The sequence below is a fragment of the Euprymna scolopes genome, chromosome 2 (genome assembly GCF_053919585.1).
Source record: "Euprymna scolopes isolate OS-2025 chromosome 2, ASM5391958v1, whole genome shotgun sequence".
Taxonomy (NCBI): Eukaryota; Metazoa; Mollusca; class Cephalopoda; order Sepiida; family Sepiolidae; genus Euprymna; species Euprymna scolopes.
The window spans coordinates 154,180,952-154,193,291 of NC_136483.1; positions in this window are offsets into that span (position 1 = coordinate 154,180,952).

Consider the following 12,340-nt stretch of genomic DNA (forward strand, 5'->3'; position numbering starts at 1 on the left):
TTGGATTATTATTTTTATCATTTAAAAAAAACCCAGTAATCTACGGACATGTACATTCCGAGCTTCTACATCTCCTCAGCGTACCTTGACTGTCTCTTTCAATGAGCGATTTTTTAATTAAAAAGATCTTCAAGGTAAAAACACTACTTAAACGTATTATCATTTAAACAATCAACAAGAAATCTACATGAGTTTATAATCGATTAGCAGTATAATCCGACCTTAAGTATTGTATAAGCAATGTGGTTTTCATAAGGAGTGTTTTGTTTTGATTAGCTAGTCATAGAAAAATCATTTTTGGTAAGTTAATGAAATTGTATTTGTATAAATAAATGTTATTTAAAGTGTTAATTAAAGTCAAGTTAATGAAAAAATGGAAGGACTAGTTTTTCCAATTAACGACACAGCAATAAAAAGTTACGTCGTCAAATAAAAAAGAAAGAAAGAAAAGCATGCTGTAATGGTGGTGTGTGCGTGTGTGCGCGCACTGTAATGTGTGTAGTAGTAGTATTAGTAGTACGAACAGCTCCATCACAGAAATACTGTGTCAGCGTCGGTCTGGCTCGTCGCTAAGCAACGACCTAGAAAAATGGCCGGTCATTTCCATTTGCATACGTATAACAATACATAGCGAATATCTTTTGCCGATATTTGTTGAAAATATTTCGACCCCAAAACCTAGCTTAAAACACCTCCAGGCACACCAAGTACTTTTGGGTGAAATTTCATAAAACTCAGTCCAGCCGTTTTTGAGTCAATAACTCATACACAAACAGACAAAGTTGCATTTATATCATTTTAGAGATAAAGATAAGCAATCATATTATATAGGACTTCGAAGCGTAATGGATAATGTGCCGAACTGTAATGCATATGGTCTGGGTTCGATTTTTAATAAGAGACACTCAAGGAATGATCAGGGTGTGTAGAACTTCAAATCACGCATGTCTGTAGATTACTGTATTTAAAATAATGAACAAATAGATAAAAAAATATTATGTGTTTACGTCCAAACAAACTGTGGGCTATTTTATAAGGAAAAAAAAACAATTTCAATGGGAAAACGCTACTTAACCGTATTACTGTTTTAAAAATCTACAAATGATCTACATATGTTTATAAACGATAAAAAATAAACACTATAATTATCTAGGACATCGTAGCGTAACGGATAACGCACCGGACTGTAATGCATATGGTATGAGATTCGATTCCTTGAGAGAGAGAGAGAGAGAGAGAGAGAGAGAGAGAGAGGGGGCAGTCAAGGTACGCTGATGAGATGTAGCACCTCGAAACATACTTGTCCGTGGATTACCGTGAAAAAATAAATGAAAATAGTATTTGTCTATGTCTATATCTAAATAAAACCTACCAACCCTATGCACGCTGCTATCGTTTCACGTAGACTTACAAAAAATTGGAATGATAATTTAAGTTAGAAATTTTGACGAATTACACCGCTAAACCCATAGAGTTGGATAACCAAATAATCACTTATAACTTGAAATCATGTATACGCTCACACTGTTGGATTTACACGTGTAGAGTTAACAAATATGGCAGGATAATCAACCATGAGTTCCGAGAGGGTTTGACGGTTACACCGTAAACCTTCACCAAAGGAGTAGAGGCCCCAGATGTATCACAAAAATTAGAACGCTATCCTCGCTCACGCCATTTGATGTTGTGCCTTGATAAATCCACCATTCGCGTTCGAAATTGATGCTTCTGATTTGTACTAAAGTGAAAGATATATATGGCATTGGTATTTTTAAACCGTCAGCCAAGCCATTATATACATAATTTTATCAAATCAACAATAGGTTTTCGACAGTGCAATGCGGCCTACTCTGTATTGTGGAATATGTAACTATCTGAAGGCAGATGAAGGTTCCTCCACGTTCACCGCGATGGGTCCCTGGCTATAGCAGATAATCAATCGATTTGATTGAAAATTTCACTGATTTCGATGTAAAAAAAAAAAAACTATTCGAAGTGTCGAACGTTCGTTGATCCTAATTTAAGCTCGGCCAACGCCGAGTATCTCTGCTAATACATATATATATGTGTGTGTGTGTGTGTGTGTGTGTGTGTGTGTGTGTATGCGTGCGTGTGCGTGTGTGTGTGTGTTTGTGTGTGTGTGTTTGGAGGTAAAGACTTATATATAGATTTAAATAAAATATGCGGAAATTTCTCGAGAGCTCTATCGGCTATAATCTCTTCAGGAGAAAATCGATAGCAAGCAGAACCAATAGTATTGACGAAATTAAAGCGCACTAGGGGGAATCTGGATGTGTTAATATTTAAGGAAAAAACGATTAAAAGGAAGATTTTATTCTGTATATACAGCAATTAAAAGCGGCTAAAAATTGGTACAACGAGAGGGCAAAAAAAAAAAAATAAATAAAAAGGGAAAAAGTATCAAAATTCCCTAAATAGAAACAACGTTTTGTTGCTTCCTTTTGCCGGCTTAAAGAAGGTTTTCGAACTGCAATAGAGACAGACTCCAAAGTCTTTAAATGATTTCTGGAGTCTGCACTGTGTAATACCTCAAACCACTCGGCACAGTAAAGATTGTCGACAATATGCTGACCAATAGTCCAAGGATATATATATATATATATATATAGTGAGAGAGAGAGAGAGAAAGAGAGAGAGAGTGAGAGCGAGAGAGAGAAAGTATCAATACAATTAGAAAAACCACAAAATAAAAATATATTCTAATGCATATAGATTTGTTCCTTTATTCTGTAATGATGATGTATAAATTAGGTAGCATATGAAAAGTAAAACTTTTTAGGGCATGGTATTTTGAAGTCTTATGTTTCTCATCAGTAGATGAAAGAGGGTGCTAGGTAACATAATAGGGATGCAACGTCTAGAGATTTCGTTATGAACGAATTAATTGTGCTTTGAGAGATAAATATTGAAATTGTTTGGTGAGGGTATGAGAGAACTAAAGTGATCTCTTTGATAAAGGAGGAATCTAGCGTTTATTATATAATAAAGGTAGGTGCATACCATGTATTCCATAGTGGGTTTAATATATGATGCATATGGCATGTAAATTCTCAGCAAGAATATAGGATTCATAATTAGAAAGTTTATTTAATCATATGTAATTATGGCTTATAACTTGAAAGATTTACTTGAAATAAGGGATGTTTGCAGTATCCGGATATATTAAAAGAAGTATCGGAATTACAACTTAGTATTTAAATTAAGTATTAATTATTATAAAAAAAATAAACAGTATAAAATACAAAGTTTTTATATATAAAAAATAGAAAACTATCTCGATAGGTCTTCTCTAAAAGAATCGATCTTATTCCTAGCTTTTAACTACTCCGTATATATATATATATATATATATATATATATATATATATATATATATATATATATATATATATATATATATATATATATACGTATGCCTACTATTTTTATCGTCTGAAATAAAAATCGAATTTTCCCACAGGTCGATATCCCCGTAAATATCAAGTTTCAAATCTATGAACTTAAAATGAACAGGGTTTGTTAGGGACCGTTCCACAGACAGACAAGTCCACTTATATATATATATATATATATATATATATATATATATATATATATATATATATATATATGTGTGTGTGTGTGTGTGTGTGTGTATACATATATATGCACACTTTTTTTTAAATAATAGTTAAATTATTATTTCCATACACATATGTTTTGTACTTATAGAATAATCAGTGAATGGCCATACAATTTGAAACCTTGATGGCATTAACACATATGGAGGTTTTTGTATGGATAACAGTAAAAACACTTGTGCAATGTTCTTCTCTTCAGAATAATGTAAAACATGGACTACACACCTATACATCTATATATATAAAAATGTAATTTTTGGTTCGTTATAAGTGAATAAAACCATATTTCTACGTTACCAATTTATTTGAAATTTTCAGACAACCAATCTTTAGAGTCGATGGATGTTTTCATGTCATTAAAATAAATTTACCTCGCGAATTATTAAAATAGTAAGTAAAATAAATATATTTTCGTAACCGTTAGTGCGAACCTGTTTTGTTTATAAAACTGAATTCCGGTTCGATTCATTTCACAGCCACGAATTGACGAAACAAAGTGAATTTAATTTTCTGTTTACTCGACAAGTAAAAAAAAAACAAAAGAAAAACATAATTCATTTGTTTATCTTCCAAATTTTTTAATTTAAACATTTTTTCTTTATTATATAAGGCAAAAAAAAGTTTGTCGCTTGCTTATTTGGTGCTAATGCAAAGAGCGGTCCGCGCTATTTTTTAAATCGTATTTCCTGTTTAATTAAAGTTTTATTATATGTTTTTATTCAATTGTAAGGTTAAAATGCAGATTAGGTACAAAACACCCTCGCCTCCCCATGTTAAGAATGGCTTTTTAAATAATAACGTTATTATTTCAGCACGGATCACTCTCTGCATGAATACCGATTAACGTTTTGTTCTTTGCTTTTTTACCGTAATTTTTTGTTTTTTTTTCAAGAAAACCTTTTTTTAACAAAGATTGAAAGTGCACGTTTTTTTTACAGAAGTTGTTTTTATATAAGAAAATATGAATGCTTTTAAAGAAATTGGTTACTCGTGCACTTATTGATCCGTGCTGAAATAATAACGTTATTATTCAAAAAGCCATTCTTAACATTGTGAGAAGAGGGTTTTTTGTACCTATTCTGTACTTTAACCTTACAATTGAATGAAAAAAAAACGGTAAATTTTTAGATTAGGTCCACCTCCACAATTTTCTTTTAAATGACGACTTTTGAAGGTTTTCGACTATGCTGAATACGGAAATCGCATTGAAATTTTGCAGAAATAAGTTGTTATCGAGATATTTAAAATTTGTGTAATGCATTGTAATATCTGGGAGCCGTCTTTTTTTCACGCTTGCGCGTGTCATAAACAAATCTACGCGCGTAACAAAGATGGCCGTCAGAGAATACACTGCATAAAACAACTATCTATATCTCGATAACTACTTATTTCTGCAAAATTTCAATGCGATTTCTGTATTCATCATAGTCGGAAATCTTTAAAATCGTCATATGAAAGAAATTGTGGCGGTGGACCTAATCTAAAAAAAATACCCAAAAAACATACACCTTTAATTAAGCTTGGAAATACGATTTAAAAATATAGCGCGAATCAGTAAGTGCATTAGCACCCATTAATCAACTCACGTGACCTTATTGTCAAATAAAGTCCGGCTACAATGTTGCACGCGCCGTTCACATTGTTTTTTTTTTGTTTTTTTTTCAAGTTAAATTCAACTTTTACAATATCTTTTTATTTTTTTATAATTTCACAATATCTTTTTTAATAATAAATAGTTAGTTAAAAAAGCACAGAATAGTTACAAAATACCATCCCCTCTCTATGGTAAGAATGGCTGAAAAATATTAGGTACTCATGTAGAGAGTGATCCGTGCTGAAATAATAACGTTTTTATTTATAAAGCCATTCTTAACATGGGGAGGGGAGGGTGTTTTGTGTCTATTCTGTACTTTAACCTTACAATTGAATAAAAAAACATATAACACTTTAATTAAACTTGGAAATTTGAAAAATATAAACGGTGATGGACACTGTTGATGATGTTAAGTTTGAGAAAATGATTTAAAACGTAAAAACTATACAAAATACTATCAGAAACCCACCGAATATGTAAGCCTTTGTCACAATAACATATAATCAGTAGGTGTCTGACATTGTTTTGTATAGTTTTTAACTGGTTTTCCCAAACTTTACGTATTCAACAGAGTCCGCGACAATTCGTCTTTTTCAAATACATAGATAAACACTGCATTTTTTTAAGCCGATTAAACATTTTACATTAAATAAAAACACTAAAAAATATCCAGTTAGATAGAAACGTAATTTACCTTACCTTTGTTTTCATTTATTCGTTTTTGAACAACTTTTTCGAATCTGTGTATAGTAACACCCCCCTCCTTACCCAAATATTAATTAAAAACTCACATTTTTTAATACAATAAAAAAGAAAACTATTTAGCGTTTCAATGGTTTAGCAACTTTCGGCTTAATCCACTGAATGTTGGTCGAGCCCAAGCCATGATTGATGGTAACTCCCGAGGATCCGGATCCAATTCTGCAAGAGTACCATATTTTTTTTCATTTTCGCCTTTTCTTTTTACTTTTTGGAGTGGATTGCTGTACTAAGAATATAAGAAACATGCATTTTCTCTTTTTGTTAGAATTTTCCAATACACGAAATTAAGCCAAAGCAACGCGTGGCAGGGTACAGCTAGTATGAATATATATATATATATATATATATATATATATATATATATATATATATAGTGAAAAGAAATCCTATATAAAGCTTCCTAATTAAATCTAAGTTGAACTTAATCATTGCATTAGGCCTAACCCCGATTTCGATATTATTTTCCACTCGGCGACGAGACTTGTAGTAGGATTGCAGCTAATTGGTTGACCAATTTAACATTTCAATTCTCTAATTAATTGGTCGCCATCATCGTCTTGCTACATTTGTTATTTTGCACCACACATTTTAAAAGTTCACTCGAGATTTCTGCACATCATATTTCTTTTTAGCGTTTATGTTTTACGTTTTATATCGTTTTGTTATCCGTCGTTATTTTATTTTTTGTTTTCTTTTTTCTACAGAGTGGGGATATAAAAGAAAAATAATTGGGAAATAGTGATTAATTAGGAAATGTCATTAACCGGATGTCTTTTCACTTGATGAAGGTAGAATATAGTTTTCTTTTTTTTTCTTTTTTTTTTTAAGTTTCGTCTGTGACTGGAAGCAACGGGAAGTAGTTATTTATTCATTAATCCCTCGGCATGGCGGACTTTTATTAAGACTGTCTCAATGAGTTAATAAAAAGATTAGAGTTTTTGTTCATTTGCTATACAAATACACGACCATTGAGAGGTTTATTCTGTAGAAGAAATATATTCTGAAAACACTAAAAAGTCTTACAAAAAAGCAACTTATTTAATATTTAAATTCTGTTTCCAAAAATAATGAATAGCGAATGTACAATGGTGAAAGGACTGTAAGATGTATCCTAAGATGTCGTGCCGCTTACAATTCTGTGATCTTATCGCTTAGAGAAATTGTCTTCTATTTACAATGAAAAGTCACTTTGAAATCTAGTGGGATATGATTTTTTCTTCGTATTATACAAATATTAATTTATTTGTCTGTGTGTTTGGTATCACCAAAAACATTATCATCCTAAACATTTATTAATAAGACACAAATTATCTCCCTTTATATTCGCTCTTTTTCAGTTAAAAATCATTAAAACAATTCACTATCCAAAATATTTAAGTACCATTACTATCTACTTACTGGCATGTGAAAATTAGTACACATTCCAAGGCATTAAAGATGAAAACATTATTATTTACATGTCATGTGGAGATATTTATAATCATATAGTGCTTTTGTTGATTAGGGATCTATTAAACTTACGTATTTAATTATTGTCCACTTACATTTTATATTGAAATAAGTACAAATTGCAACGTATCTTAGGTGAAAACATCATTACCTACTTAAATGTCATATAAAAATAGGTAAACCATGTCGTGCCTTTTTAGAGTAAGGATGTCTTAAACATACACATTTAAGGATAAAACATTATTAATTTAATGTTACATGTAATGTTTAAATTAGCACGAATTTCTACGCATTTTAGGTGAAAACAATTTTACACAGTTAAATGCCATGTCAAATAAGTAAAACTAGAATGTGCTTTTGCTGATTAAATATTTTTAAATCTACAAATTTCAAGTGAAAACATTATTGCCTACTAATGATATGTAATCTATCCCAGTATACGCCGAAATGCTGAAAATCGTATATTTCCTGTGCAAGTTGGTTAGTGTAAAAAGATAATGCCAAACTCTGTAGCTAAGGTTCAGAAATAGCACCTGAAGTAGGCCATTCGGTTTGTGTGAAAGAAAACGTGGGAAAAAGAAAGAGATACATCATGGAAAAAGAGAGGAAGACATTTTATCGCTCGGATGCAAGTGGAGTCTGGCTTCCGATTTTGGGCGAAACAGGCGTCACGAGTAAGAGGCAAAAGTGCGTCGAAGAAAGAAACGCAAATAGGTTTGAGTCAACCATACGATGACTTCCCAGTTCACTCATAGACGAAATAAAGTAATATGGGCCAGAAAATCGGGGTGATGTTTTCGTCTTAGAGTTTTACAGCATCGACCAGTGGTGGGAAGAATCGTATCTCAAAAAGAAGACCAAGAAAACAGAAAAAAGGCATGGTGAGTTTTATCGCGCGCACACACACACACACACACACACTAGATGCATCGCGATCATACTCACCCACACGCACACACACAGACACACATACGGAGACACACACGCAGACACACACGCACATAAAAATATATATATATATATGTATATATATATATATATATATATATATATATATATATATATATACGCCAACACGTAATAATAATGAGACATAATCACAAAAGACAAAATCCCTGCCCTTGGAATGTTACATATATGTTTGGTGCTGCGATGACAATTTTCGTGACTTCATGACACGAATGAACCTGGGAACATGCGAAACAAAATGAAAGAAGAAAACACAGAAAAAAAGAAAATGTGAATATGTCCATATAACTATAAAACACACACACACACAGTTAAGAAAAATATGCGATCAAGGGTATTTAAAAACGCTCCACCGCGTGTTTACACACCCGACTGTATAAACATCTATAAAAGCCAAACTCTTTGCCAAGATCTTTGCAGCTGACTCTGCTCTTTACGCCCAAGGAAGCCAACCCCCAGTATTTCCTCGTAGATCTGAAAACACGCTATACAACATACACATATATGTACGTCATGTTGCCAAGCTAATAAAAAACCTGTCTTTAAGTAAAGCAACTGGCTCTGACAACATTCCAATTATAATGCTCAAAAAGCTTTCGCCAGGACTAGCGCCCATAGTTACAAAGTTATGTAAGCGTTGTCTTAAGGAGAAATGATTCCTAACACCTTGGAAAATCTCATCAGTATGCCCTGTATTATAGAATTCATGTGATCGCTCATCTCCCTGTCAGTTCAGACCAATAAGTCTCCTGTGCATCATGAGTAATCTGCTGGAATCTGTTAAATAGTGAAGTAGTCAACCATCTCAGTAAAAATAACCTTCTTAGTGACGTGCAATATGATTTCCGTACTGCTAGATCTACAGCAAACATAGCAACATATATACATTCCTTTATTTAATTAGTACAAATTCTGACGCATTTCAAGTATATTATAAACTTAACTGTTATGCCAAAATAAGTAAAACCAGTATGTGCTTTTGTTTATTAGGGTTCTTTTAAAATATATATTTCATGAAAAAAAATTATTACTTATTTACATGTCATGTTGAACATAGTATGAATTCCAACACATTTGAGATGAAAACATTATTGCCTCCTTAATTGTTATGCCAAAATAAGTAACATTATAGAGGTTTTTTTATATTGGATCTTTTAAACCTACGCATTTCAGGTGAAAACATTATTACCTACTTATATGTGATGTCGAAATATTCTGGGACACTAAGAGGAAGTTGAGCATCGACATTTACTTTAACAATGTGTTATTACTAGGGCTACGACAACAGCATATACTTTTCCTTGTTTTGATTCTGAGATCTATATCCGTTGATATCTTATATGTTTTTATGTAGAGTAATGTGGTTCTCGATTGATTAATTGTGTCTAACTCTGTCGGATAGATAATCGAGAGTACAAAACAATAAAAATAATATGCTGTTGTCATACTGCTAGTTATAACCGTTGTATGTTTGTGCATTTGGAGAAGCAAAGAAACAGAGAGGGAATTCAAAAGTCTATTATTCTGGACGAATAAACAATTAGAATATAAGATACTCCGGCATCTGCCGACCTCTACAGTTTATGCAAGTCAGGTTGGTCGGGTTGTTTACATAGCGCAGGCTACAGGTGCTATCAGCTCCTAGGGACACATTCTAAGAAAGTATTTTCTAAATAAACACTGAGATGCGACGTTGGGGTGATAGGATAATGGCAAGAACTACGTTGAGTGCAAAACCTATGAGCTTGTAAACTCGTTTTTGAATCCTATCTCATGGAGAGGCTACTTTTTTACGTAGCGGCCTATGTTACAACAATTTTCAATGCACGGAAGAATAGTGGCTTTATAAAGGATATTGCCAGATGTGAGATATTGTACAAGTATAGTCAATTATTTTAACTTAAATATCTGCGCTTCTTCACTGACAGGCAAGACGTATTATCACACAATGTGTGGTTCACAGGTTTATCAGTTATTATTGTATTTTTCTTCGTCTTAAAATTGAACTTTTTTTCACACTACAAAAATACTTGAAAGCATCTCAACTCATTTCCAGCTGGCAAATTCGACCCGATTATTCACCCCGGCCTGATTCTGCTACGTCAAACATGTCGTATTTCCCATAAGCCAGGGACGAATAAGGAATACAATTTATCAACACTAAACCAAGGAACACATACGGTATCATATAATAAGGAAAATATGCCACAAACGCGGAAACACCAACCTTGGAACTAACCGAACCTCTAATCTTTTCATCATTTTTTTTTAGGACAGGTAATGTTTTTGTCCTCCATATCTCTTGATAAAACGAGCTCTTACTTTGAATTTGCAAATCTTTCTCACTACCATTAATAAGAAACTTCACTGAACCGCTACACAGGGAAAACTTGTTTGTCGTTGAACACGAGCCTAAATGCAATCTGTTGTTTGCTTGTTGATAAATAGCTTATGAAACTGGTCCATGCATCCAGGAACTTAAGGACAATAATATTGACACCTGCAATCATTTTCCTGACCTAGAGATTTTATCTTCCGGGATATTGTTTACCGAACTCTCTGTTCTGCTGGCTAAACCTATATATATATTTTATACCTTTGTGCCTCACTTTTGTATTTGTACCCTAGTTCTTCAACTCTGCCCCCATTTAACTACATTTTAGTTTCGTTATTAATTTTTTCATTTTATTTTACTTTTTATTTTTATTTATTTTATCCATTAATTTAATTTATTTATTTACTATTATTATTAATATAAATAGTATATTTCCCTCTATTATCCCACCATGTCATACGTCCATATCCTAATTATTTTTGTCTCTTTATCTACATCTATAAACTTGGCTCCCCTTTTCTTTATACCCCTGCCTTTTACTTCAAACCACTCTATGTACACACAATAACAAGGCAACACTAGGAGTACAGGGTGACCAAAAAAAAACATAGGACATTCAATTGCTTTTCTGAGCATTTTACAGTCAACGGAGAAAAAAAGCCCAAAGACCATAGTGTTTTGATGTGATGTTTTGAATATAATAAACTAGTTATGACCAAAGTTTCATTCGAACAAAACACTAAGAAACGGGGCCTAATAAGAGTTGGGGCCCGTTTTTTAAGGGGGTGTCATCCTTTATTACTACATATTATATAATATATATTATCTTCGGAAATTTATTATTATAATCTTACAACTACCCGCCCATACGCACCTCATCACTTACTCTTTTAACCCACCTCCAGACATTCCCTTGCCTTACAAAATTAAACACCTAATACATGACGATCCATGTAATCCAATCCACTACTTTCATTAATGCTCATAACATCACGCTATAACCATGGGCTTCTCATCAGTAATGCTGTGATAACCGTTACTTTTGTTTAATCCTACTTAATTCATCATCATAATATTTCACCTGAAATTAAACAACATCTCAAAGTGCTGTTGTCATCTCGGTTACATGTGTCGATAAAAAACACCTACATAGATATTATATATCTTATATGCAGAAAGAATAGAACTACCGCCAATTCACCCGTATATTTCCCTTTGAGTTTTAAAACATAAACTACCTACATTATTTTAGACTATGATAGAAACCCTATGCACCATTTTTACATTACACTTTAGCTTAGAATTCAATATAATTCCCCCTAACAATATAAATACTTTTATTGATTTATTTCGTTCCTGATGAATCCCACTCCGGACGTCGCATCCCCAGTATATTATCTAGCATTTTCTCTACTCTTCTGATGAGAGGCATTAAGCTTTGAAATACGTTCGTATAAAGAGTCCCCTATATCCCCTAACTAAATGTTTGTATACGCTTATTTAGTTAATGAATCATTCTATATTTACTAATATATAGTTTTTGTGACTTCAGGTTCCACTTCTATTGTCTCCTATATAAGCTCCAATGAA